Genomic DNA, 27,153 nt, shown 5'->3' on the forward strand with positions numbered 1-27,153 from the left:
TTCCACCTCTACTTGTGATATGTTTGGTATTGTTATATTTCCACCAGTGATTGTGTTACTGTAATATTCATATTGTTGGCAAAACAATCGTCATCATACCATGATATTTTACAGAGCTGGGCATTCCGTCTATGTGACGAACCGGTCCATCTATCTGCCTATGACGGACACCCGTTTTGCTGACGGTTGACGAATGACGGGAACATTTTTAAAATAGTCTCAGCCTAATCGGAAACCCATGTATTTAATCCGTCTTTCGTCTGTAGACCATTTTGAGTCTATTTTTTGCGGCGAGTCCGTCATTAGTCTATTTTTCACGGCGAGGCTTCGATGGCCGTGGCGAGGAACAATAGTGAGTTGTTGTTGCTTGGGGGACAGATTTGAGTGAGGGACCAGGCTGTGACCAGGCTTCCGTAGCGCAGAGAGTTAATATGACTCACTCATTCTGTGGGAGAACATTGCTATTCGGGTCAATATATGCGGAAGTTTCAAGTCCTTTGCAATCACAATAATATTGCAAAGGAAAACGGCTTACTTCCTCCTATTAATTTATTTCATTTAGGTGCAATCTCGTGAGGGAGAAGCACACTTAACAGCTGTTGAAATATAAAAACATTGTTCAAAACAGTTAAGACCTTGGCATTATCTCATTGAAAAAAACGACGGTTGAATTTACTAAATTATATTTCCTCAGGTGATTGCACAAAATAAAATCATCCGGAGCCAGATACATTTTTTAAGTAGATGTATAGTCTACTTAAAAATATATATGGATTCAGATGATTACGTGCAACCACGTTAAAGAAAATAAAATTGAGTAAATATTCAACAGAAACTTATTGCAGTGTATGTAGATGATGGACTGTCACGTGAAACGGTACCGCTCAAAAATATTTTTTCTGGAAATGCTAAAACATCCCTGCGCGGTCTGCTCTTTCAACATGCGTAGTAATGCTGCACCTTCATCCACGTAAGGAATCATTATCATAAGGATATGTCACGTTTGTCTCCACTTACACTGAAAAAATGATGTGTTGAATTTACTCACTTTTATTTCATCAAGTGGTTGCACAAAATAAAATAATATGGATCCAGATACATTTATTTAGTAGATGTATAGTCTACTTATTAAAAAATATCTTAGTCCAGATGATTTCGTGCAACCACTTGATGAAATAAAAGTGAGCAAATTCAACAGAAACTTCATACTGTGCTTAATGGACTTCTCATTTATTGACTCCGATTTTTTTTTTTTATCACAGACGGCAGAAGTACGATATGACAAAACTCGCCTGGACAAACTGAAGGAATGAGTAAATGAAAAGGAGTGTGTGGGTCAGAAAGAGGGCGGAGACAGAGCGAAGCTCAAGGTTCACCGCGATAAACCTGCTCGCGACCAGGTTAGTTCAGAGAGTCTGTTACTGCAGTAATTGACCGGAAGCTTAAGTTACCTCTCTCTCTGAAACCGGATAGCGTTAACCCTCTTTCTCTGGTTTGAGTTACCTCCCTCCTTGAAACGGAAAAGTCAGAGTTTCCCTCATTTCAAGGTTAGCAGACTCTGAGTTTTCACTAAACCTGCTTTGTGAAATGGACCCCATGGTCTTAATGCTCAAATCAGATTTTGGGGTGAAAACAGATCTTTTGGGGGTAAGCATCCACATTACATATTAAATGCGACCTCGGTCTGTCTGGTGTGCGAACATACGCGTCCCCAAAGTGACCCGCATGCACAGAAGAGATGAAGTCACTCAATTTTGTATTTACGGAAGTAAATGTGGTCGAGCGTGTAGCTCATCTTTTCCTATCTCATATCTACAGAGGAGCGATTCAGGAGGAGATAGAAGTCCAGTATTTTGGGAAATCAGGCTAGGCTTTTAGATCTCATTTTATTGAGAAGTCACCAAAGGTGACGTCAACTCATTGCCGTGCGTAATAAATGAACATCCGCTTTATGCTTCATGTTTCAAATGGGATTATATTGAAGACAAATTTGAAGTCAATACTGTTACTCAAAACAACTTTACAGATTCACGGAGTCAATCTCCCTCCAAAGCAGTCTTGTCTCCCCGCCTACACAGAGCGCATGACGACGTCGAAGACGGACATATGTATGCAGCCTGGCTGTTCAGACTAAAAATTAGATACGTATCCGATCCAGGACCACATATGCCAGTGACCCGTGTTGGTCTTGTAAAAAAACAAAAAACAGGATCGCAAAAATAACTGCCAGATGGAAAGCAACTTTCTGATCCTTATGAGCTTACAGAGTGTGAGGAGAATATTACTAAGTGGCCCGATTTTGATCTTTATTTAGTGGGGAAACGTAGTGTTTTCACTAGAAAGAGTACTGCGAGCCTTGCTTGGGCCATCATCAACAGAAAGGAGAAGTACATCCTCACTGCTAACTATACTTGCATAGCAGGGTGAGTCACAGAACATCACACTAGTCTTCTAGTTTTTTTTTTGTTGCTGCTTTTTATATTATATAAAAGGGAACTGAGAATAGTGTCAAATTGTTGTGATGACAAACTCTGTGGGATCGCATTGTTGGGCTACTTTTAAGTTGCTGAGGTGTTCTAGGATGCTCAGGGAAAAACAGGTTAATGTAAACATCACGAACAATAATTCTCACAAGTTAAGATCTTAAGTTACATGGATCTATTGTGCACCGAAGCTCATCGCTGAATGAATTAGCTACCAGTTACTAGCAAGCACTATAGTAGCAAACACCCTGCCATTATTCCACAATTCTTGACCACTTGCTCAACATTCCAATACGATACGTAAGAGGTTAAGTTAAGCCAAATGGCCACAATAACTTACCAGATAAAAAATGATCACCGCAAAAGCACGCAATCCTAATTATGCCCTCGGTCCGGCCTCCGATGTTTCTGAAATGGCCTGTTTCCTCTTGTAATTGAGAAAAATTTCAACTCCTTTCGACTCCGATTCGTACACATAGACACACAACAGCATGGCGTGTTGATATTGTTTGAAACTAGGATAAGCAATTCAGATAATAGATGGATGGATATTCAAAAACGATAACAACTCCATGCTCAAAAAACAAATTTTCACAGCACTTATGTCTCCTGTCGTTTTGAGCCACTGATGAGTGCACAGCCTTTGATGTAGTACGGAAAATGGTCTACACGTCATCAGAGCTGGGCACTTGACCCTTTTTTGGCAAACCGGCCGCGACCCTCCACCCTTGACCAGGGTTGTTGGTCGAAGTTTGTAGACGGAAACGCAAATGAAAGCCAGTTTAAAATGATAGGCGGACCGGCCTAATTACTATGTGTTCCGGCCGGAGAAAAAGACGGCTAGACAGACGGCGGAAGGGTACCCCGCCTGCAGTCAGAAGGCGATAAATACACCAGGAATTTTTTGTAAAATGCCCAGGTCTGCAAATTGGCACGCCCCCTTTTGGAGCTTGGCTTGTTATTTCTTGTCTACATCACAGCGGGGAGGCAAGCATTCAAATGTACGTTACTACTCTTTTCCACTTGAACCTGTGAAAGTATGAAAGTGTTCTGCACAATAGAATGGCTCAAATGCAAGCTCATATGTGCAAAAACCATGATCACCTCCACGAAAATAATTTTAAAAAAAAACATGCCTGTGGCTTCTTCACTTACACAGCTGAAGTGGACAAGAGCATGAATTCGCACACGAACACCGGTGGCGACTAGTTGTAGTTTTTGGATAATTAGCTATGCTAAAGCTTTTTTAAGTCTCATGAGGCAGCCGGCAGCCAGCAGGCTGGATGTTGCTGAATGCTAACACTAGCCTCTGCGGTAGTGTTAAGGCAATATAGTAGCAATTCCCAAAAGCTGCACTTGCTTTAATCAAATATGTAAAAAATAAAAAAGGGGGGGTCAGTGCAAGAAAATCACTGTTTTCAATATTAAAAAAATAAAGTGTCTGTACAAAACAGCAAATGATGACTGTAACAATTTGTTGTGTTCCCTTTTTGTTTCAATCAAATAATAATAATAAATAAATACTTATTATAATAAATAATTACAAATATAGTGTAGGTGCGAGAGAAGCACTATTTTTAGAAAATATACACATACACATACAGTATAAAGTGTCAATACAATTGCAGCATGTGATGACTAACAATTTGTTGAGTGCCCTTACTCTTTCAATCAAAATGTAAAAATAAAGGCAGTACAAGAAAAGCACTTTCACTCTTTGCCAGAGGCGGAGTGGGTTGGGTACGGTTACTGTAAATATTGGTTTCAGTAACGAGCTCGTCCTACATATTTAATCGACCCGGCCCATCTCACGTCAGCGACTGCCAATCTGCGTCTTTGTTTTTTTTCGCGTCACACGCAGTCGCTGCATGGGCAGACACGCTGCCAAACGATGAAAAATTATCAAGCAAAAACAACTGACACAAACACACACAGCGTGGTGATCTGTAAAATAAAAAGAATATGGAGCACATGTCATTGCATCTGTGACCGCAAAGTACACAACATTAATTTCTTTTTTCTTTTTTTCCTTACTCGACCATGTGTCAGGAATGCGGAACCGGCGAGTGAGGTGCTATCGGTTTAGTCGTTCACTACGCCGGTTGGCTGACTGCGACCAACTGGGACCACGTGGTTCGATTAACGGAAAATCGGGGACGGAGGGACGATGCCCAGCTCTGGTACGCCCAGAGTTCTTCTGTAAAAGTGTGACTAAATACCTGCAACGGTTTAGCACCTGCGTGTATAATTACCAGTGCTCGACACTTGACCCTTTTACAGCATCTTATGTTTTTTTATTTTAATGTATTTAATTCTTTTTATACAAAGTATTTTGATGTAAATTTTGACTTTAACGGTGAAATCCAACATAGGCGGAAATTTGTGTTACATCGCCAGTGTAGGAACGGAACTCGTTTGTAAATTGAGGGCTTCCTGTGTACAGCTTTTTGCATTTGCGTCTGGAGGCAGAATTAAATCGTACAGTCCTCAACATGTGGACAGACTGTTTCTGCAACAGCTCCACATGGGGGGCACAGCCAAATCCGCCAAATTTGTCCTCTGAGGCTGCGGTGCCTGGGAGGTCTCCTTTGATTGCCCACAGAAGCAGGACACAGCGGCAGGGTCGATGCCGCTTCAATGAAGGAGCTAGTGACAAGCTACAGCTTGACTTCGGTGGGACGCTGGCTGTTGCCTGTCTGTGATTAAAAAGCAAGTCTATCTTAGTCATTTTAGCGTCAACCTCATCTTGCTTCTTTTTGTCCTTCCTTTCTTTGCATGCCACATTTTGAATTAATTTGAATTTGAATAATTCTTACATCCACTAGCTACACTAGCTATGAGCTTTTTTTTTTTTTTTTTTTTTTTACTGAAAGGAGAAATAAAATCAGGTGTTTGGACAAATTATCATTTCCTCCTCCCATACCAGCCAATCAGTGTGACTGACCCGCTTGAAGCTATTATATTTACAAAACCAGGGGTCTGTGGGAATTCTGGACCGCTTTTTTTTTCTTTCCTTCATGAGTCCCAAACGGCATCAGGGACCCGGTGCATCGCACTGGTAGCACTATCGATATTTACGCCATTGTGTTTCACGCTTAACAGTCGTGACTGGTCACATGTGACAGTGTAACGTCACAGGAAGCATTTTGATTAATATTGCATTTGTGCAATATGAGATAAGCAGCAAAATCCACCCGTTTTAAGCCATCTCTGGGGGCGGCCATTTTGTCTTCTGTCGACTGAAAATCACAACTGCTCACAACACCCAATCACGGCTGACCTGTTTTCTGAATCTGAGCCGTGATTGGTCGTTGTGAGGAGTTGTGACGTAAAAACAAGTGGATTAACACTCATTCCATAAACGCAATACTTATCAGAACGCCCTGTTTCAACTAGTGGGCTTGCATACAACATATTCTTGAAAAAAATATGTTTGCGTTGACTTCCCTTTAAAATCCTAACCCTAGTTAGAAGTTTAACACTGTCATGATACCCTATTTTGAAACCTTAAACCAGGATTGAAACCCAAATTTGAAACCATAACTCAAACTCTGTCATGACTCTCTTGTTGAATTCAAAACCATAGCTCGAAACCATAATTTGAATCCACAACACATCCTTACACCAATTTGAAACCACAACCTGGTTTGAAACCCCAATTTACTCCTAACAATTTTTTAAAACCCTAACCCAGGAATGGAATCCTAACCCAAGTTTGCATCCTTACCCCAATCTTGAATCTTTAACTGGATATCAGGGTTTCTTCTTCACCTTTGTGGAAGTTTAATGAATTACAGAATGCTTTCCTTGTGTATTTTATCAAACACAAGCAGCATACTGAGCGTGTCCTCTTCAAAGTAACTCGACACATAGGCTACTTTAAATTCATAGCACAACAAAAAGAATACAAAAAGGTGACGTCCTTGTCAATGTCTAACTTACCTTCAAGATGCTCCTCAATCAAATCCACTCATTCCCACCTGGCGTAAGCTCTAGCTTGCTGATCTACATCTCCGCAATGTCACTCCATGCCACTATCAATTGTGCCTGTCGCTGTTGTGTGCATGCAATGAGCGTGGCGTGCAAACGAGTTACGTGCAAGCGGGCCAAGGTGTGAACCGCCAGCGCTCCCTCGTAGCGTAATCAGCACCTTCGACCCCGCCAGAAGCTCCATAAAATGTTGCATAACCATAAAAAGCAGGACGGAGTGTGCACATAGTTTTCTATTGTCAAGCCCTTGAACTAGAGTATAGCAATCAAATACAGTATAGAACTTTATACTGTGCATACAGTGGAACATCTGATGGTTGATAACCATATGTCTGTCTAGCATACAAGGTTTAGATGATGTCAGCTCCAGGATGAGTCCGTCTTTGAAGGACCCCTGGAAAAGGTCAAAATGACTATAAAATGTCAACTTTAAACCAAAATTAAAGACTTTTTGTAACTTTCCGGACATAGCATCTTAAGACTTTTTGTGGGTCTACTCATGATAGATGTGACTACCAAATTTCATATTGGGAAACTGTCTTCAGGGGCTGAATTTTCTTTAAAAATTCCAGTGGGCAAAAATCACTAAAAATGACAGCTGAAACGTCACTCCAAATCAAAACGGCAAATTTACTGAGTCTTTTCTCGTCATGGTTCCCTGAAACCTTTTGATGGGCCTGCTCATTTTTTCCAAATTTCATGGTTCACGTTTTGAAGTGAAACTGGCTTTAGGTTAGAGCGGGTGCGATAATTCAATATCAATATGTATCGCTAGTCATAATTGATATCAATAGACCCAATATATATATATATATAATAAAGACGTAACTATTTTAGAGAAATACAAATACTTTTTAATCTTTATATGCTTCCCCTCGGGGATGTCATCAGGGGACACGGCATCAGCTTTCACAGCTATGCTGATGACACGCAGCTGTATATTGCCGTGTCTCCTGATGACACAGGACCCATTGATACCCTTTTAAATTGCATTTTAGATATCAAGTCATGGATGGCAGATAATTTCCTACAGCTCAATGAGGACAAGACTGAGGTCTTAGTTATCGGTCCCGAAGGTCAGAGAGAGAAGCTTTTACCAAAACTACACATTTTTAATCCCTCACACTGTGTGAAGAACCTTGGCGTCATTTTTGACTCTGAGCTCAGTTTTATTCCTCATATTAAAAATGTAACCAAGATTGGTTTTTATCACCTTAAGAATATCGCCAGAGTCCGCCCGTTTCTCTCTCAGGCTAACACGGAAGTGCTGATGCATGCCTTTATTTCCTGTCGTTTAGATTACTGTAATGCCCTGCTCTCTGGCCTCCCGAAAAAGAGCATTTCACCACTGCAACTACTGCAGAATTCAGCCGCTCGGGTGCTGACGAGAACCAGAGGGCGGGAGCACATTACGCCAGTTTTGAAATTGCTGCATTGGCTCCCTGTGTGTTTCAGGATCGATTTTAAAGTACTTTTATTAGTTTATAAATGTGTTAATGGTCTTGGGCCATCTTATTTATCTGATTTGCTTTTATCATACCAGCCCTCGCGGATCCTGAGGTCCTCTGGCGCCGGCCTTTTATTTATTCCAAGGGTGAGGACCAAAATGCATGGCGAGGCTGCATTCAGCCATTTTGGTCCTCACCTTTGGAATAGCCTGCCAGAGGATGTCAGGTCTGCAGAGACTGTTGATATTTTTAAGAGGAAGCTCAAGACACACCTTTTTAGTTTGGCTTTCAACAACTTTTAAATAATTTATCTTTTCTTTTGATTGAAGATAATTCTATGTTTTGCTTTGAATGTTTTAAAGCACTTTGAGTTGCATTTTTATGTATGAAAAGTGCTATATAAATAAAATGTGATTGATTGAAAGATGACGAGTGGCTGATAGAGTTGTAGAAATACTGGTTATATTATAGGAAATATTGTCTAATTATATTATCATTATTACCATTATTATTATTATTATTATTGTTTTTGTGTCATTATGCGAATTTATTTGCTTTTATTACTAATAATAGGTGTATCAATCCTTATTATTAACAGAATCCTGTATAATCCAATAGTGAACTACGCTTAAAAGCATTTATAAATATAGTAATCAGTAGTGGATCGGGAAGTGAATTGCCTGTAGTTTATATTGTACATAATACTATCTCTTGTCATGGTATTAGCGGAAAACATTAAAGTATTGGAATATTTTGTTGATGAAAATGGAGATAAAGGGATAGGAACATAAAAGTTTATACCTCTTCCTACTCCTTTTCGAACATGTAATGTATGTCTAAAATACTGCCGATAGATCGACCACTCTTTCTTTTGCACCTCTCAATTGATGACCACTTCTGTTTGGATATTTGTTTTAAATTTTGTTGTTATTGTGGTTGTTTGTTTCAGTTTTCTATGCATTTTGAATGACAGTTTTTTTCTTCTTGTGATTTATTTATTAGTTTGTTACATGTTCGAAATAAAGCAAAAAAAATGCACTAAGCATTTACAGCTAAGCTAAATTAAAGCCACAGTATCTCCTTCAATTTCAATTACTCCATCATTTATAAACATGTCAGGAATGCTGGTACAAGCTGCAAAGTTATTTTAAATATGTAAATAATTAAATAAATACTGATATTGTAATATACTTAACAGTCATATCGGCCAGCCCTACTATAGGGGATGAATTTTTCAAGATTTTGCTTTGGGCTAGGATGCCTGGAAATTAGGCTTGTGACCGCTTCATCCCTTGAGATGAGATAGGCTTCCTGCCTTTTTTGCTTTCTTGAAACTTTTTGTGGGTTTGTTCATCACAGACGTGCCTTCCAAAGTTCATGTTACTAAGTGAAACTGGCTTCACAGGGTGAATTTTTGAAAAATTGATGGGAGCACTACTGAGCCCATTTTTGTGGTCTAACAAATGAAAAACAATTACGACAACAGTAATGACAACACACAGTGCAGAATTAGTGCAGCAATCAAAGTGTACACAAACGAACATAATCTCTTAGAATTATAGCTCTTACGAGTGCTGATTTGTGTCAGTCAATGAAAAGATCCATGGATTACCGATCCCCATCACGTAGGCATATGCACATGCATGTCATCTCATTTGACTCTTGACAGATGGCAGAAAGCTTTTGAGTCACATTGGGGTCACACACATACTGTACATATATGCTGTAACACTCCCACAGACCCCACTGCTCATAGATGTAATTGCAACGTATTGCGTTGACTCATAAAATTGCTTTGTTTCATCATCGTTATTATTCTCAGGCCAAATAAAAGGCCTTTGCGCACATTACGTGTGGTCGGGATAGTGGGCATGAACCCCCAAAATTGCAAGGATACATATGCCCACTGCAACTTTTTAAAAATGTATACAGTACGCACACACACAATGATAAAAACCCAAATATTTCTCCATTTTGTGTCATCCATCTGTCAAGTACACACAAGGTTCAAATTTGGTAGCAATCGGACAAATTCGAGACATTTTTGATTGATGCCTGTAAAAGTTCTATTGAAATAAATCTATATCTTTAAGAGGGAAGTCAAGAACATCATTGACCATTTTCTTGACAACATTATCTTCTATGCACCCCCCACTAGACACGGCACCAACACACAATCACAGCTCACCTGTTTTCTGAGATGGATAAAAACGGGTGGATTTTACTGCTTGATTCATAATCCACAAAAAAAATATCAGATTTGCATAAATTGGAAGGATGAAATGCCCCTAAAATATCCACGAGACTAAAATGCCACTCTCCCTGTGTCTTTTCCAGCATGGTTTCTTTTTATTGTGAGTGTTGACTCGATATGGGTATGCCTACCAAATTTCATGTTGCTGCATGGAATTGGCTTTGATAGCTGATTTTGACATAGTGAACATCTTGCCCAGTATTCTTGACTCTCTTCCATCATCCATATCCTGGCTCATTATCCATGTGGGTACGAACGAGACAGGACTTCGACAATCGGAGCAGACAAAGAAAGACTTTCATGCCCTCTTTGCGTTGCTGAGAACGTGCGGGTTGTCTATTTGGATTTGCAGCATTTTATCAACGCTCTCTCGCGGCATCGAACGCTTTAGTCGTCTTCTGGGCCTGAATACATGGCTCCAGCGCACTTGTGGCTATCTTGACTTTGATTTTATTGACAATTTTAATTTATTCTGGAACCGCCATTCGTTTTACCAGCCTGACGGGGTTCATCCGAACTCTATGGGCAGCTTGATTTTAGCTGCTAATATCCACCATGCCGTCATCAACTCCACCCCCAGCTGACTCTTATCTAGTAATCACCCTGCGCATGGTCTCCCTTCCTCTTCTTCTACCTTCAACCACTGCAATAATGATACCCTCACTAGCTCTCCCTGCAAGCTCCAGTTATCTTCACCACCCCAATCGAACAACTTTTTCATTCAGACAATAACAGGCAGACGACTCCTACGCACTCACGAACAATGTGGTTTTAACAGTGACAATCGTATATATGTCAACACACATCACCCGTGCAACCATGAGCGCACGTCCGGCACATACATTAACCTGGCTGTGCTGAACGTGCGCGCCCTTCTAAACAACACTTTTATTATAAATGACTTGATTTTAGACCTACAAGGTATTCTTTTATCTGAGACATGGCTTGGTACAGATGCTCCAGTTGTTCTCACTGAGGCTTGCCCACCGAATTTTAACTTTTTATTTTCTACCAGGGATGGGAAAAAAAGGAGGTGGGACTGTGTCCATTTTTAAAAATAGTCTTATCTCAAAGGAGATCATTTTTAACAGATATTTATCATTTGAACATCAATCCTTTGTTTTTAGCAGTCCTATAATCTGCGTCACTATTTACAGACCTCCCCATCATTCCACTTCTTTTATTAGTGAGTTTTCTGAATTTTTATCGATTTCATATTCCATTTACAACCTAATTTTAATAACAGGCGATTTTAATGTACATGTTGACGACATCTGGAAAGGTTTGACCTGGTTGATGCAAGGACACTTGGTCGAGTTTTCGCCCAGGTAAATCCCACAACCTGCCTTCTTGATCCAATTCCCACATCTCTTTTAAAGACATTTTATGGATTTTTTGAGGAACAGATTTTAAATATAGCCAATTTCTCTCTTCAGACGGGAGTCTTCCCGCCGCCTTTAAAACGGCGGTGGTGAAGCCCCTTCTGAAGAAGAGGAATGTGAACCCCAGCATTTTTAACAGCTACAGACCAGTAGCTTACCATTTTAAGTAAGATTTTAGAAAGACTGGTCTTTCTCCAAGGGCGGCACGGTGGTCGACTGGTTATTAGCACGTCCACCTCACAGTTCAGAGGTTGTGTGTTCGATCCCGGATCGAACCCACGACTTCTGAACTGTAAGGCTCACGTGCTAACCAGTCGACCACCGTGCCGCCATGTCTCTTACTATTTTTATCCAATCTCATTGTTTCATAGTTCTTAGCTTCTTTTATTGCTTTGTCTTTTTAGCTTCATTGTCATTGTCTTTTAGCTTCATCCAGTTTTTACCTCCAGTGTTACCTCAAGGGGTGCCTCCGCGCTGGGAGTTATGATGGCTTCCATGCGCTATGTTTAGGGTCTGCCCCGGGGGTCTCTTTGGTGGTGGTGCTACCCGTGGCCATGGGCTATCATTCCTCTCAGCGTAGACAAGCTCCCCTTGGGTACTCTTTCCTCATATGGTTTCTCTGTGGCTTGCCATGTGGCTTTTTAGGGTCATGTGTGTGTGTGGGGGGGGGGGGGGGATTGGGGCGTGCGTGTGCGTGTTTGTGTGTGTGTGTGTTTGGGTGTGGGTGTGTGTGTGTGTGGGTGGGTGTGCGTGTGTGTGTGTGTGTGCGTGTGTCAGTACAGGTGTGCTTGTGGATGTCTGCCTTTGCGTATATTGCGAGGGAGGGAGGGAAGGCGGGAGCGGGTTCTCTTTTTATGTTGTATTATGACGTTTTTAATGTACAGCACTTTGAGTTGCATCATATGTTTGAAAAGTGCTATATAAATAAAATTTTATTGATTGATTGATTGATTGATTGATTGATACATGTATTTGTTTGCGTAAATGGCCAAAATGCACTTAAAATAAAAAAAACTCTAAATCAAAATGCCAGACTTCCTGGCATAGCTTTAGAGTCTTTTATTCTTTTGAATCTATTCATAATATACATATCTACCGGAGGCTGAATTTGAAAAAACAAATAAGATTATTAAATGAAGAATTCCGGTGGTCGCTAAATAGCCTAATGTGGGACTTTGGGGCGGGGTGGCGGGTGGCGGGGGGCGTTCTCATACTCCTATCTAACAAAATATTGTCACTACGCTGAATACAATGAAAAAGACCATTTAGAATAAAACCGAATTTAAGCCATTTCAATTTGTAAGGCGCATTCCTCCATACTTACACCCTAAAAATTAAAGCACATGTTTTGTGAATGAAGGTTTTTAAAGTGGAGCTCCTTTCGTCGCTGCAAGGAGGAGGCATGCTGAACGTTCTGATTTGGGGCATTCTGACAAACCTTTAACTTCACTTAAACCTGATGAGACTTGGAAGACTGAGCAAGGTCAAAATGCCGCAAAGGTGGCGAGGAAAAGGAGACGATACTCACCATGACTCCGCGCGCTTCCAGCCTGTCACGGTGCTAAATCCAAACCCCCTCCAAAAATTACATCGTCCTCCGATCTCGGAGCTCCACACACAGACCACGGAGGCGCGCAGGCAACCGAAACGAGAGGGAACTGAGTGACTTCAACCAGGCGAGTCCAGCCAGCCAGCTGCGTGTGCGCGTAGATATTTGGGAAGAGTGCCTGACGCGAGAAGAAGTGGATGCAGCGCGGCTGTCTGTGCGCGAGTGCGTACGCGCCCACTCTGATCCCTCCTCCGCATGTGAGTGACACATGCTTCCACGCAACGTGCGCGCGCTCAAACCGCCACTCCTCATTCATGCAGACTGGACGTGCACGTGAGGAGGGGGCGTGAACGCACTCGTTGAGAAATTAATGAAAAAAAATAATTTATTCAAATTAATTAACACAAATAATATGATGACGCGCACATGGCTCAAAAATTATGTAAATTCCAGAGCACCGCCAAAATTGGTGGCTAAAATGAAATCAAAAGTTAAGCACAGGTGTTCAAATATTTCTGTCGCCCCCTGCTGCGAACTGATGGGAGTGAAAGTGAGAATTGTTAGACACTTCGATCCACCAGAGTTTGCCGACCTTCACTGAGCCAAAAGCGCATACTTTATAGTAGAATACAGTAATACTCTCACAGCACACTACCAAACTAAAATGTGACAAAAAGGATATACAATACTGTGTATTGAAATAATTGTGATGTGTGATAGTTGTGGAAAGGCGCTGAATTGTTCTTCTCGTCTTCTGTATGTCACGGGCATGGATCGATGAACAAAGACATAAAAATGTTTGAGCAAATAAATAACACACTGCACAATTTGGGGGAATTCCTAAGGTACACGGGCACTTGGAGAGAGCTATTTGTCTATATACATATATATTCATAAAGTACAGAGCTAGAAATTTTACTAAAAATTAGAAGTCCGTTCATCGTCCTTCTGTCTAGGCCAGGGTACCATTCCGCCGTCCGTTTATCCGCCATTTTGTCCGGCCGGACCAAATAGCAATCGCCTATACGCCGGTCCGACTATCATTTTAAACGGGCTTCCGTTCGCGTTTCAGACTACCAACTTCAACAAACTAGAGAGTCAAGAGTTGAGCCTTGTGAGCGGAGCATGCTCAGCCACCCAAGCCTGACGCATTCAGCACAGGGACGATGAAACAACATGAACTTGCCATGATTACAGAGTTACTTCTTCTTCGGTTTGAAACATGACAACGAAGAAGAAGATAATGTAGCCGCCCCCAACAACAAAGGAGAAGCAGTCACCACAAGAGCACAAGTATTGACAACAAGGGTTAAAAATTGCATTCATCTCTACTAGGCTTGTACCTTTGGCTAAAATGCACCGCGGGATTCTAGTTAAGGTAAGCCAATTTCAGGATAAAAATTAAAACTTTAATCGCTGAGCGATATTTGAAACGAAAGACTGAAATGCGGTGGCACGGTGATTGACTGGTTAGCACGTCCGCCTCACAGTTCGGTGGTCATGGGTTCGACCCCGGCCACGACCTCCCTGTGTGGAGTTTGCATCTTCTCCCCGTGCCTGCGTGGGTTTACTCCGGGTACTCCGGTTTCCTCCCACATTCCAAAAACATGCATGGTAGGTTAATTGGACACTCTAAATTGCCCTTAGGTGTGATCGTGAGTGCCGATGTTTGTTTGTCTCGGTGTGCCCTGCGATTGGCTGGCAACCAATTCCCGGTGTCCCCCGCCTACTGTCCGAAGACACCTGGGTTAGGCTCGAGCATGCCCGGGACCCTTGTGAGGATAGCGGTATAGATAATGGATGGATGGATGGACTGAAATGCGTAAAGAAGCTGCAACAGCAGCAACAAGAGAATTCTGTCTCCTTTTAGCACCATCCAGAGATGACACGTTTTTCAAATCACCGCAACTCCTGAACCGTTTAAGACAGAAATGTAATTACAGCGGATTCTGAAAGCAGAGAAGTGGAGCTTTCTGTCGGTACCACATACACTACGGCGCGGAGGCGGGGGAAGTCATGTGTCATAATGGAAAGTGACAAAGATGATATGTTGTTCATATCACCGTAACTCATGAACCGTTTGTCCTAACAATATAATTCCAACACATTCTAAAAGCAGAGAAGCGGCGCTTTGCATCGATACCATTTAAGTGGGTGGGGGACCGCTAAAACAGACGATTTCATCGAAGGGAAAAAACGGAATTCCGACTACGCTTATAGTCGACTATAGTTCGACTATTTTTTTAAGTTTCCCGTTTATCGCCTGTAAAATGGGCATCCGTCATAGGCGGACCGGTCTGTCACATAGGCCCAGCTCTGATTAAATATCAAGACAGTAGAATGGCGTTAAAAATACAGTAGCACCGTCAGGAGTCAAAGTAAGCATTGCGTAAAAGTCAGTTTGATCTAAGGTTCAAATTTCATGTGTTTGTTTTCGGCATGGCTTGTTGAAACATTTTTGTGGATATACTATCTAATGATACACATTCCTACCAATTTAAAAAAAGATCCATGCTTGCCTGATTGCTTGCCGATATTGTGACATCCTTAGTACAAACTCATCGTATAGTATTTGACAATCTGGCCGTGCGGCAGAGTCTGAGGCTGGTGCATGATTAGGGCAGTTGAAGATGGGTTACAGCTGCCAAATATATTTTCTCTCTAAATTTAAATAAATAAATAACTCAGCCTCTTGTCATAGACACATAATTATATTTTTGGACGTTCCACACAAGTAACTGGTCATCATTCAATTTAAATGACTACATTTTCGCAACATGAGATTTTTTTTTCATTGAAAAAAAACCCCACATTTAATCTAAAAAAAAAAAAACATCTAACATCATTCTCATGAGATTGCAACGTCTTGATAGAACTTTTATCTAGAACAACTATATTTTGCTTGAAAAATCCTCTCTTTGGCTACAAAAAATGGTATTTTTCATAATATCCTTAATCTTGGAAAGAATTATTAATATTTCATCTGTATTCTTTAAAAGAAAAAACCTTAACGGGGAGTCAACCCAAAACATTTTTTCAAGAATATGTTCTATGCAGGCCCACTAGTTGAAACAAGGCATTGTGATTAATATTGCTTGTGGAATATGAGAAATCCATCCATTTTCAGCCATGTCAGGGGGCGGCCATTTTGTCACCGCTGTTGTTTGAAAATTACAGATGCATAGGGCTCAAATACCGACCAGTCATGGCTCAGCTTCAGAAAACAGGTGAGCTGTGATTGGTCGTTACCTAAGCCCGCAACTGTGATGTCATTTTCAGTCAACAGAAGTGACAAAATGGCCACCCCCAGAGATGGCTAAAAGCGGGTGAATTTTGCTGCTTAACTCATATTTCATAAATGCGATACTAATCAGAATGTCTCAACAAGTGGGCCTGCACAGAACATATTCTGGAAAAAAATATGTTTGGGTTGACTTCCGCTTTCAAAAACTATTGCCCTCTTCTCGTGTCAAAACGTTGACAACCTGGGAAAGACCTGGTGACACCCTAAAGAGACTGCTGGCAGGAGGGAACAGACCCCAATGGTCTTGCATTCGTATCCATGCTGGCAGGACTCTTTCACTAATAAGTGACATGGATTCACCAAATCATTGCTCCAAAAAGCCCAAGCGGAAAAATACCCTTGAGTCTGTGTCAGGTTCACACCAAGTGAGACATTCGTAAACAATGCACACAATGAGGAGAGAAGACGCTCTACAACAATATTGTCTTTTTACTTGCAAGGAGAGCGCAGGGAAGTGTACGATTACAGTTCCTAAAACCCTCTGCCCGGCTCCTGCGCCCCCTCTCTTTTTATTTTTCTTCGGTGTCACTGATTACAAAGGTGTTCCAGCTCTAAGGGGAAGGGGAGCGAAAGCAGCTGGAACACTATGAACTTGTTTTGTCTATGTGTGTGTGTGTGTGTGTGTGTATGTGTGTGTTTGTGAGCCATTAACATACATATGTGAAAGCAAAGCACACCAAGTTGGCCTAATGATAAAAATCAAACACATAAATAATAAAATGCATTATTATTCTTACATTCCCCCCTGTTTTTATATAATATAAAGCTAAACCTACAAAGCTAACAGGCTTAACCAAGAAAAATCAAACACATGAATAATAAAATACATCATTATTCGTGTATAGTATAAAGCTAAACCTACAAAACTAACAGGCTTAATCATGAAAAATCAACATGAATAATAAAATGCATTATTATTCTTACAGTCTGCAAGAGCTGGGGTGAAAGACTGACCGCACAACAATAGACCCTGGAACGGAAATGACAATGAATCAAAAATCAGCATGCCAGTGGATGGAGGAACAAAACTGAAGCCGAAAAAAACCCATAAATGCAGGCATTGATCTCATTATTTTTCAAAAATGACATCCTTAAAATCAGGATTGGCTAATTCTGTGTCCAAAAAGCATAGAGGCTATGAGCTGCATATCTGGCCATGAAAATGATCATAACCTGCTCAATACTGCATTACAGTAGATGTTACACTAATGGCTCAATAAACCTCTGTGCACATTTTCTTCTAGTTACATTTAAATAAATAAATGCAAACTAGTTTTCTTAACCCCGCGACCCTTGTGAGGATAAGCGGTATCGATAATGGATGGATGGATAGTTTTCTTAACGTTTGATTCACATGTAGTCTATAAAATATAAATATTAAGTATAGAAAGAAACAGTGTAATATAGTTTTTGTATCTCACTCTCTGTAGTGTGCAAATGTTCATAAATGTTTAACAATGTTTATAATGTTATTTTTTCTTATCAAGCTTATCCCAATATTTTGAATTAACAACAATTTTTGTCTAAATTTGGAGTTCATTTATTCGTTATAATTTTGCTGCTTTTGCTGATTTTACATTTTTGTCTAGGTACAGTTTCGGTATTGGTATCGAAGTATTTTATGCTGGTATAGTATCAAAGTCAAAATTTTGGTATCGTGACAACACTAGATTCTAATCATTATCATCTCTTCAAAATGGTTAAATAGCACCCCCAGCACTATTGTGTTGGGATCACACATAGACGCAAAATTGAGGTGGTGTCTGCCCATGTCACATGCACTGCTGACTACATCATCATCATCAAGTGAGATTTTGCAGTTTATCTGCCAATGCCATTCACGGACCCTATCGAGTCTATTTCTGTTTCCGCAATATCAATCACATACTCGGGCGTACTGATTTTGGAACACCCTGATTTTGATGCAAATGAGAGATACCGTATGGATTGGCCGGGAAAATAGTACTTCAATCCCACCACAGTGCACAAAGTCCCAATTATACCTGTGCAAAGTCTAGCAAAATACCAAAACATAGCAAACTTCACCCATGCTCGATGTTAGACTGCGCTTAGCGCTAGACTTAACCACGGCATGAAAATAGGGCCTGGTATCTCACTGAGCAGTGAATGCTTGTGAACGTGAGCATAGCAAATTTGGAGTTTTTGTCAAGGCCGTAAAAGGTTGCAAGGATGTTTGCAGATACCTTTTACGTGTCCCAAACAGTTTTTCTTGTCATTGTTGTGTGCCTGGGACAAGAAAAAACTATCAGCAAACATCTTTACAACTGTTTGCAACCTTTTGCGAACACTAAGGAAAACCCAAAATTCGCTACGTTCGCAAGCATTCACAAACATTCAGAAGCTTCATCTAGTATTTTTTTCAATTTTTTAAATTTCATGGTATGAAATATTTATTCCCAAACATCCTAAAAAAAGCTTTTATCATCTTGAAAAATGACGGCTTTATTCTCTGACTTTTTCAACTTTTACAATTTACAATTTTTTATCGCAAAATAATGTGACCATAATCTCATAACAATTGATACCCAAAATATTATTTGTCTGGCTTCCTAGGACTTTTTTTCCCCCGAATTTCACACAGCTCTAGCAAATCCTGCAAAAGATTGTTTTCGTGCTGTTCGTGTTTATAATCATTACGGGCCACTTTGAGGCAATTTTTCACCCAATTTGCTGTGTTCTAAAGAGCTGGACAAGAAGTGTTGTCACATGACCTCCACTTTTCTACCAGCGAGTAAAAAGTTGTGTGAGGAGCTTGCTGTACACTCCGGCATCTTTCACAAACACCATCTGTGCCTGGTAGGTGGCGAGCGTGGCAAGCACTGCGCTGATTGGGATGTCTGATGATTCACACTTGCACGTCTATAGACGCAGCGTGGGGTTGCCCCTTCATTCATTTCTGTTTGTCACTCCTCCTCCTCTTCCTCTTCTTCCCCCTCCTCTGCGCTCTTCCTCGCACTGCATGCACGGCACGCGCAGAATGTCTTTCTGCCAGAAATGTTTTCTCACAAGGGTTTCAACTAAATTGACTCTTTCAATTCTCACAAAACTAATTTCAAAACGTTTTTCCTCATAGAAAATAATGGAAACACAGGGTCAGTAAAAAATTGACTTTATTTGTAATAAAAAAATGACTACTCTTTACAGAAAATATAACTTTTAATCCTCAAAGAAATTCAATGATTTTCACCACCATAATGACCAACATTAAAATACAATTAGCTTATATGGTATAAGTGAAAATAATACTACTGCAAGTCACTGTAACATTATGAACAGTTTGAACATTAACACTGCTCCTAAACATGGGGAAAATGTACTAAAAGCTAAATACAACTGAACTTGGGCAGTGATTCAAGTACCAGTCGAGTACCACTAGTAGTAATAGTACCATACTTTAAGAGTCACTCTAGAATAGGATAACTATATTTTTTAAGTACCGGTACTTTTTATCTTGGAAAATTTCCTTATTATTCTCACCAGAATATGACATATCGTAATTGTTTTTATCCTTTCAGTGTATTTCTTGTGTGTGTGTGGGGGGGGGGCGTGTGTGTGTGGGTGTGTGTGTGTGTGCACGTGTGCGTGTGTGTTGTCAATCCGAATGAAAGATAGGTTCGGACACTCTATTTTCTGTGTTCATTTTTCTATTGCTGTTGGACTGAGAAGCTTCAAGAGAAATGGCAGTTACACAAGCGGGGATCCACACAACATGTTGACTTTGTCAAGAAGGCAGCACACAGAAACCAGCAAGAGCGCATCATACAATATATAGACACAATATATAGCATACAGTATATGCATAAAATAGCACAACACAATGGAAGCAGCCTGAGGGCTAACATAAAGAGCAACACAAAGCCAGGTCACTCACACACACACGCACGCACGATTGATGTTATGCCATTACGCAAGGCATAAAACAGCTCCATCCACATGACACAGCTTGTGGACACATGTTATTGATGCAGGCAGCACAGAATCGGATCCGTAGTCCATGATAAAGCATGAAATAACTACCAAGATAATGCCTTTTAATAACATGGCATCACCTAACACTTGTTTCCATTTATAAAAAAAATTCACCCCAGTTAAAAAAAAGAGAGAGAGAAATGACCGTCATAAATGACCATCATAAAAAAAGACTGTTTTCCCTTAAAAATCACAAATTTGAAAACCATAACGCAGGCTTGAAAGTCAAGTTGACTTGTCCAGTTTTTAATGTAAATAAGATAACCAAAGTAGAAGCAGCCAACATTAATGGATCACTCAACACCTCGATAGCCTAAGATGATATTGACCTTGATGTTTTTTAGAGGAACACACTGACGCAATGATATATGGTGAATTTATCCGTTAAAATTCTGCAGTCCCACATGCATGGAAAACAGTTGTGGTCAGTCCTATCTTCAGGCAAAAGTGATAAAAAAAAACAACTATAGACCTATTAAGATGCTACCAGTGGTCTCAAAATAATTGAAAAATGGATTGTTAAATTATTGACAAAGCATCTAAAAAGTGCCAAACCGCTCTATATCCACAGCAATTTGGTTTTAGCACCCATCACTCAACCAAGTCATCAGTGTGTTATTAGAAATAACCAAGAGCTTCTTAGAGAAGAGCGGCGCTGATGTGAGTGCCGTATTTTTAGACCAGAGGCGTTTGGCACTGTTGACCATAAAATTCTTTTAGCAAAACAAACTAAATTCAATTTCTCAGAGCAAGCTTTAAAATGGATATAAAGTCATATATTTGTTTGTTTGTTTGTTTTTATTTGTTTTTGAGCAAGCCAGCACAAGCATCTCCTTTTTATTGGAAAAAAAAAACTAGCAAAATAAGTTCTTACAAAACAAAAGGTCACCATGTCACCATTTGCGACCGCTCTCTATATCTCAACAAGCAGAAACAGTGTGTTGCGGTCAATGGTGTCGCATCACTTTACATAAATGATCTACGTACAAGGCCGTTGCAAAAATACACATATAGGCTGATGAGGCGGTAATATATACTCAAATATATACTAAAAACACACAAGAAGCTCGTTGCATTCTTAAAGCTGAATTGACCCAAATCCAAGATTGACACGAAAAATCGTGACCACGCTTTTAACTCAAATCACCCAATTGAAAGGCCATTAATCTGTTCCAGTCTCCTAAAATAAAACGCAAAACTGTTATTTAAAGGGATCATCCAGCCAGGGCGGTCTATTTGACAAAAACAAGCTCCATTTATGTATTTTTTTCTTATCAGGAAAATGATATTAGCTTGCATTTTAACTTTTATCAATTTGTTTTTGAGAAATCAGTACAAAACTAACGAGTTCAGAACCGCCTCCTGGTACCGAACCACGCCCCCCGGCCCCTCCCCCATGTCTTGGCGTGATGTCATGACTGATCACATTTGTCCATTCAAAGTCATTGTAAATACGTCGCGAATATTGTCAAAATAATGGGGTCCATGCACTTTCTGTCATCTCTTGTCTGTTTCCTTTAATAAGTCACCAAGATACGTAAACACAATGTGTTCCAAGAGGCTTTTTGCAAAGTTAATTGCAGAGCTGGGCAGTCCGTCCCGGGGGAGGAACGGTCTGGCCCGGCCGGACGCCCATTTTTGGGGCGGAGGTCAGGGGGTGACACATTTGAAAAAAGGGGCGGACTAAGCAAGGGCGGAAGTGGATTTTAGTCCGGCCCACTAATCGGGATTCATGAGTGTGACGTGGTCACGAGGCGGCCAAATCTCATCTCACCCTACCCGACAACTGCCGCATTGCATCACGTGACCGACGTATTGTGCTCTGAGACATGTTGGCGACGGGTCTACAACACATGCCGCGCACACATCAGGAATTGTTGCTGCTCTCGTGATCGGTCCGTTATGTCACATGTTGCGATGACGTACAGTTTCCACCGGCTCTGTCCGGCAATTTGTTGCCACGGAGCAGAGGATCCACCACGCAGCTCGTTGTTGCTGCGAAGCAAACTAGTTTGGCAGCGGCGTGTGTGTTATGGCACATATGTGTGTGTGAAGAAGCTACTCACGCACGTACCACCTTCGCCGCCACCTTCCAGATCGTTTTCGCAATGCAATTAAATGCATCGTCTAGTCATCTAGGTCCCTTTGTTGTACCAGGCACGAGATCCATTGTCTTTTTGAAGCAACGCCCCCCGACTTGGAAGGCAACTGTTACACATTTTCAAACCAACTTTGTGTCCGCGAGTATAAAGTCAAACTGCGCGCAGCACTGCAGCAGTGACACGTTCGCGGATGTCTTCATTGAACTTTAGAACAACCTCGCTCTAATTCACCTCTCTCTCTTTCTTTTTCGCTCTGGAAATACATCGTAGCAAACCTGCTGTGTAATGGTTTGCTGGTATGCTTGGTATGAACGGGGCCCGGGGGTGATAATTTTTATGAATAAGGACGGAGGGTCGAGGCCGGAAGGGTACCCAGGTCAAGGGCAGGAGGTCGAGGCCGGACCGACAAAAAAGGGTCAAAATGCCCAGCTCTGGTTAATTGGTTATAGGTCTTTATACATTACATTTGAATCCATAAACGTTAGTTTGACTCACTTTTTTCACCAAGGTCACTCAGGGAGTATACCTGAAAATGATGCATCTAATGCGTCCACACTCGACTGTAGAGTCGACCTCCTCTCTGGAGCTTCGTTGTTCTGATTTTTTCAGTCTGTCCATCCACCCATCCATTTTCTGCACTGCATATCCTAAGTAAGGTCGGCGCTGGCGTGCTGGATTTTTCAATTCCCAACTTTGAACACAACTGGGGTTGTTGTAAAGCTCGCTATCATCCGAAATTGAGACATCTAATACGGCCACACTCGGCTGTAGGGTCGGCCTCCTCCTTGATGAGGTTTTTAATCCAAAACTGACACCCACTCGTACCGCGAGCTGAAGCGGTGCCGGACGCAAACGCAGTCGACGGCAAGACGGTAAGAAGCTCTTTTTGTTGTGTTCACCTCATCTGCTTTGTGATCGAGAGCTAATTACTATCTTGCTGTTACTTTTAACACCACTGCAGCGAATACTGCCGTGGGGTAGAAACAATCATGCCTGGCTGCCGGCTCTTTGTCGGCCTCCTGAGACAAAACTTTAATGTAGGTAAATATCCAAAAACTACAACCAGAGGCCACGGGGCTTCGTGTGCACATTCATGCTCTTGTCAGCTTCTGTTAGCATTAGCATTAACCTAGCGGACTAAAGGAAAAACTGTGTTGTTGTTTTAAATAAGGAATGTGTAATTCTCTTTGTTTTATGTTTAGTTTGACAGTTCATGTAAACTAGAAGTGGCATTAAACGGCTTGAGGCCTGTTTTTTGAAGACTTGTTCACTATTTGCCAAAGTGTTGTTTATTGTGAAGTGAGTTTAATTGAGTTCATTGCCACCATACACACTTATATCTCAAGGCCGTGCTCGCAAATTAAAGCAAACGGTTGACCGAATGGCAGCTCTTATATCAGTCAGGTCACTCGTATCTCAAGGTAACATTGTAATAAACCAATATGCTATAAATGATATAGGAAGTTTGAATGATTGGAATGATTAAGTTCAGAAATGTGGAAGGATGGCTTACATTTGGATAATGTCGTCATTCATTTCAAGTGTTTTTTCTGGAAATAAGAAAGATTATCAATAATAAAAGTGGGTTCAGAATAACAATAATAAGTAGGCCAACAGTTTCAGTAGGTCCATCACTTCATCTTCAAAAATGTTCTTCTAAAAATCTTTTAAAACGTTTTTTTTTTTTGCGGGGGGCAGAATCAAACAATTGAGTGAGGAGGGAGCCAGGGTGGGCGGTAAAACAGACTCTTTTATTTTCATCAGCATAACAAGCGTGGGAACAAAACATGGATCCATAATAAAATGATTCAGAAGACTTGCAGAGGGGCGCAGCTGCACAAAACACACACACACACGTGCACACCCACTCCCACACACAGTGTTGTGGAGCTGAATATTCCATTTATTTGATGAATGAGTCTCGTTTTTTTCTCCCTCCCTTAAAAGAATCACAAGCCAAGATGACAAGGCCAGTTTTAATCAGCAACCCTTGCCTGTGACATTTAATGTGACACACACACACACACACACATGCAATATGGTAAAGTAGCGGTGTATAGGCTAGACATAATGCATTAATAGTTTTATAGAACATCAAGTATGATGTAAATATGGTAAACTAGTGGCATATAGACGATAAATGTATAAATATGATATATTAAAGGAGTATAAAATATTAAATATTGTATATTAGAGTAGTATAGAGATTAGTTGTGATGTAAATACTTTGTTAGATATTAAATATGATGCGAATATGGTACGTATGTTTGTAAAATATGATACATTGAAGGTATGTACTCTAAAACATTATATACGAAATAAATAAATATGATTAATTACAGAAGAGTCTGAACCAGCCATGTCGCATATATCCGACATTACTGATGTCATCCGGAGCCCAAAGTGCTGGCAGCCGGGAGATTGAATCTGCAAAGTTGTTTTGAATAACTGTATCGACTTTATATTTGACTTTAATTTAATCTCACTTGAAACATGAAGCATAAAGTGGACATTTATGGTGATCGTAGTAATTCAGCCACAGCTCAGATCGGCTCATTTTTTCCGTGCGGGTATGAGGTGACGTCATCTTTAGTGACGTCTTACCGACCTCAAACATGCATGGTAGGTTAATTGGACACTCCAAATTGCCCCTAAGTGTGAGTGTGAGTGTGAGTGTGAGTGTGGATGTTTGTTTGTCTCTGTGTGCTCTGCAATTGGCTGGCAACCAATTCAGGGTGTCCCCCGCCTACTGCCCGAAGACAGTCGGGATGGGCTCCATCACTCTTGTGAGGATAAGCAGTATGGATAATGGATGGATGGATGGATGAAATAGTGCTCTTTTTCCCATTGTATTTTTAAATTCAGATCAAGGCTACACTTTCTGAAAGCCCGAAAGGTGACGGCTCATGACGTTTTTGTTTGCTAGATAATTTGTTAGTTTGTTATTAGATAGTTTGTTTGCTGGATGATTTAAGTTCAGCTTTTTAAGAGACCTTAAACTCTGCAATTTTTTTTTTGTAAGAGTTCAAAATGTGTTAATTTAATAAAAAATCCATCGTAAAATAATTATATATAAAAAATATATATATATATATATATATATATATATATATATATATATATATATATATATATATATATATATATACAGTATACACAGGGTGCACATAATTGGTACGCATGCGCAACAGAAATCACTGATGCATCACAACGTGCATTTGCATACCTGTACACGCTAGTGGTGCAGTGCAACAAATCTTTGATTGGTAAGGATCAAGCATCGGTTCAGGATGGGCACGATCCGCAGAATGGTTGGTGAAAAAAACTGTGCGCGTTCACAATAAGGCAACGTGATTAGTTCGCATTCAGTAGAGGAAGTTGAATACCCAAGATCACGTAAGTTGCACGTACAAGAGTGTTTTGCAAACATACTCAACGAACACACCGCCCCCACAAAGGCTAACTTCAAAATAAAGATTACCAAATAATACATTGAGTCATTAATGGCAATGCAATAGCCTTAGTGAACTTTTACTTTAAAGTTGGCACGCATGGTGGCGTAATGGCTAACTAGACTTCCGTTTTCGATGTATAGGCATTCGGCAATTTTAACGCTTGCTACCAACACAATGCTGTCTCGAAATCATATTCAGTCGCTAATTTAGGACACTAACAAACCACTGGTTAATTACGCTGTCATTGTATGATATGGCACAAGTCTCAGGCGTTAGTGGCTAGCAGCTGTTATCATTAGCTGGTAGTTCAACAGCTGCTCCTTGGCTTCATTACTCTTTTTTTTTTTTCAAACTTATTTTTCTATATTGTGGACCTAAATTACTTTGTAATGTGCTGTCCATGTTTTGAAAGTCTTTTTATTTTTGAAAAATATAAATAAATAAAACTTTGTCTTCATTTAATTTACAACAACACGTTTGCCTAATAATTGTAAGAAAACATTCAGCTCAAAATGTCTGGCAAGATACCTTGAATTGTATACACTGTACCACTTACAAAATTGCGTTAAATTGTGTTCTTAAATCTTAAATGGCCATATTAGTCATTAGGAGTTTATTTATTTATTTATGTATTTATTTTTTAATAAGCAAAAGCGTTTTAAAAAATAAATGAAGACAAAGTTCTATTGAGGTGTTTTTTTTTTTTTTGCTCATACAAAAATGCATAAAACTGACTGAAGCCTCTTTTTTGAGAATTATTTACTACTTGTCAAAGTGCTGCGTTAGGACTGGTTGTTACATGATGTATCAGTTACTATAAAGTTGCTATGGTCCTATTATGCTTTTTCTTTATTATACAATACAATACAACTTTATTTATATAGCGCATTTCACAACAGTTAGCACGTTCCCCTTATAGTTTAACAGCCGATGTTTTGTTTTAGACTCTGATTTTCTGACTGTGATGGCCACGATTTTGGTTAATCTCCTTTCTGATTCTGATTCGATTTTGACATTGATTTTGGTTTTCTTGGTCCTTTCCCCAGTTATAATTCAAGCCCTTGTCAGTTTTTGTCACGTTTTTCCAGTGATGAAGGTAAAAAGGTAGGTATGGTGACTGTGGGGAAACAATAGAGTAACCTAAAAATAGAAGTTTGCATTAAAGTTATAATAGGTAAAAGTGTCCCAAAACTCTG

At 40.3% G+C, this 27,153-nt stretch overlaps 1 protein-coding gene across 1 annotated transcript in view; it reads right to left on the bottom strand.

Moving 5' to 3' along the window:
* Nucleotides 1-13,330, bottom strand: part of htr4 (5-hydroxytryptamine receptor 4) — a 99,988-nt gene extending 86,658 nt beyond the window's left edge. The window contains exon 1 of the mRNA XM_086020111.1: nt 13,086-13,330. The gene's annotated coding sequence lies outside the window, so the exon portion shown is untranslated. The remainder of the gene's footprint in view (nt 1-13,085) is intronic.
* Nucleotides 13,331-27,153: the final 13,823 nt, after the last annotated feature.

Source organism: Filicampus tigris, chromosome 2, assembly GCF_054856515.1.
Source record: "Filicampus tigris isolate MCC_2025a chromosome 2, RoL_Ftig_1.0, whole genome shotgun sequence".
In the NCBI taxonomy this organism is placed as follows: Eukaryota; Metazoa; Chordata; class Actinopteri; order Syngnathiformes; family Syngnathidae; genus Filicampus; species Filicampus tigris.